Source organism: Alexandromys fortis, unplaced genomic scaffold (assembly GCF_014885135.2).
Source record: "Alexandromys fortis isolate MF-2015 unplaced genomic scaffold, M_Fortis_MF-2015_v1.1 scaffold_13, whole genome shotgun sequence".
NCBI lineage: Eukaryota > Metazoa > Chordata > Mammalia > Rodentia > Cricetidae > Alexandromys > Alexandromys fortis.
In genome coordinates, this window is record NW_026067908.1 from 10824943 (window position 1) to 10827354 (window position 2412).

Genomic DNA, 2412 nt, shown 5'->3' on the forward strand with positions numbered 1-2412 from the left:
ATATCTTTTTTTTTAAAAAAGATTTATTTATTAATTATGTATACAACATTCTGCCTCCGTGTATGCCCGCACGCCGGAAGAGGGCGCCAGATCTCATTACAGATGGTTGTGAGCCACCATGTGGTTGCTGGGAATTGAACTCAGAACCTCTGGAAGAGCAGCCAGTGCTCTTAACCACTGAGCCATCTCTCCAGCCCTTAACCCATATCTTTTAACCTACATTCCTTTATTTGGCTCAGTTACCTTTACTAATAGACAAGGCTCTAACACCAGTGACGACTCCAAGGCTTCTGTTTACCTAAAAATTACAAAAGGGAATGGCAGGGTAAATGTCCCCTCTGCCCCTGGCAGTGTGCTGAGCTGTGGGCTGTGAAGCTGCCCACACAGGAAAGAGTCCAGGAGAGAGCACATTAAAATGCCCAGGTCCAAGCTGCCCAGGTGCAGGTGACTGGAGAGCTCTGCCAGGCTAGGTTCACAGTGTAAACCCTTTCCCCCATGCCTTCTGGCAAAGTCCTCAGATCTGCCAACCCCTGTGCCTTTGTTTGCCTGCCTTGGCATTCTGAAGGCCTCAGCCAGTTAGCAAGGTTGAGCACTGGCAGGAGCATTTAGTTAGCTGAATACTTCTTTATGTTTTCCTGGTTTGTTCTCATAAAAAGTGACCTTAGCCTAACTCCTGTGGCACATGACTGTGGAATGTACCCTCCTGGAAGACATGGCCTTATTTTTCATCCTGGGTAGGCTGAAAATATGCAAAGATTATTTTCGGATTCAACTTCAGATGACTTTGTTTGGGTTATGATAATAATGAAAGTTAGGATAATGGGCTGTGTGCCTGGTATTTGATAACTTATCCATCTTTATATACGTGTGTGTGTGTGTGTGTGTGTGTTTTCAGACCTAGGGCTTGTATCCCAAGCTTTAAAAAGGCTAGGCAGCATGTTCCTCGGGCTCCCTAAGATTTCACTGTGTTACCAGGCTCGCCCTGAGCTGCTGGGCTCAAACCATTCTGTGGCCTCAGCCTCCTGAGAAGCTGGGACTGCAGGCATGTGTCACAGTGCCCAGCTACATAGATCATGACCGGATGTCACAAAAGTCATAGTCAAATAAGTATGTCACTGACCTGATACATCAGTCGAAGCTGATAACTCAGTCCAAGCCTTGGGGTTTTGAATTTTCAAATTCGTGCCGGTTCTTATCATCGGGAGGGAATGCCAGAACTCCAAGCCAGTGTGTTTTTAGCCACCTGAAAACAGAACCACTTCCATTCTCGTCTGGGTTTTGGCTTTGAATATACATCACACACTTAATGGGGTGGGCATTTACACACAGGCCCTGCTAGCCCCGAAGGCACTGTGGCAATTTGGCATCCACTGAGGTCTATCTGCGGAACCTGCCTGTGTGTGCTTTTCACCTGCATGGTCTGCATTGCCCTTCTGCAGGAAGCTGCCCCAACTCCTGTTCTCACTTCGTATAGTAATCTCACACTTGTGTGCTTCAACTTACAGTGCTAGCTGCATCATTTTTCCCTAGAAAAGGCAGCTTTATGCTTTTATACATTTGATAATGTATGTCCCAAGCAAATAGAGACAAGCCTAGTATCCTATATGTATTTTACTTTATTTATTGTGTGTGTGTGTGTGTGTGTGTGTGTGTGTGTGTGTGTGTGGGCAGGTGGTTGTGATGTGGAAGTCAAAGGACAACTTGCAGGAGTCAGTTTTCTCTTTCTACCTGTGGGTCCTGAGCATCGGATTCAGGTCATAGTCTCAGCAGCAGTGACCTTTACTGGCCAAGCCCCCTTGCCAGCCTCGAGCCTATTATAAAAGGTATCCAAATGCGTGTTGAATGACTAGTGCATACAGGCAAATATGGAGGCTAAATCAACATTTATCACCTCTATTTATAAATAAGGGAACTGGAGTTTGTATTGAATCATGTGTTCAAGAGCAGAAGCAGTTATTCTTAACTTCAGAGTCAGTTTTCTGGATATTAGTGGTAATAGCAGTTTCCTGCCCCCACTGTATTATTGGAATTAAAATAATTTAACACAAGGAGAGGCTAAAACGGTACTTCTTGCACCCTCCTTAGAGAAAGTGAGTAATTCTAATTTTGGAATAAAAATATTCTTCGTCTCATCTATAGTAGTGAAAGAACCAGTGTTAAATAAGATGCCACAATGTCTACCCTATGCTGCTAACCCCAAGTCTAGAGAAGAGAAACATAAATGGCTATCACCAAACTGCTTCCCTTGGAGTCCATGTGCTCTGTGTCTGTCTGTCTGTCTGTCTTCATCATCATCATCATCATCATCATCATCATCACCATTATCTCTCTATCATCTCTCTATTTACATTCATCCATCCATCTATCTATCTATCTATCTATCTATCTATCTATCTATCTATCTATCATCTA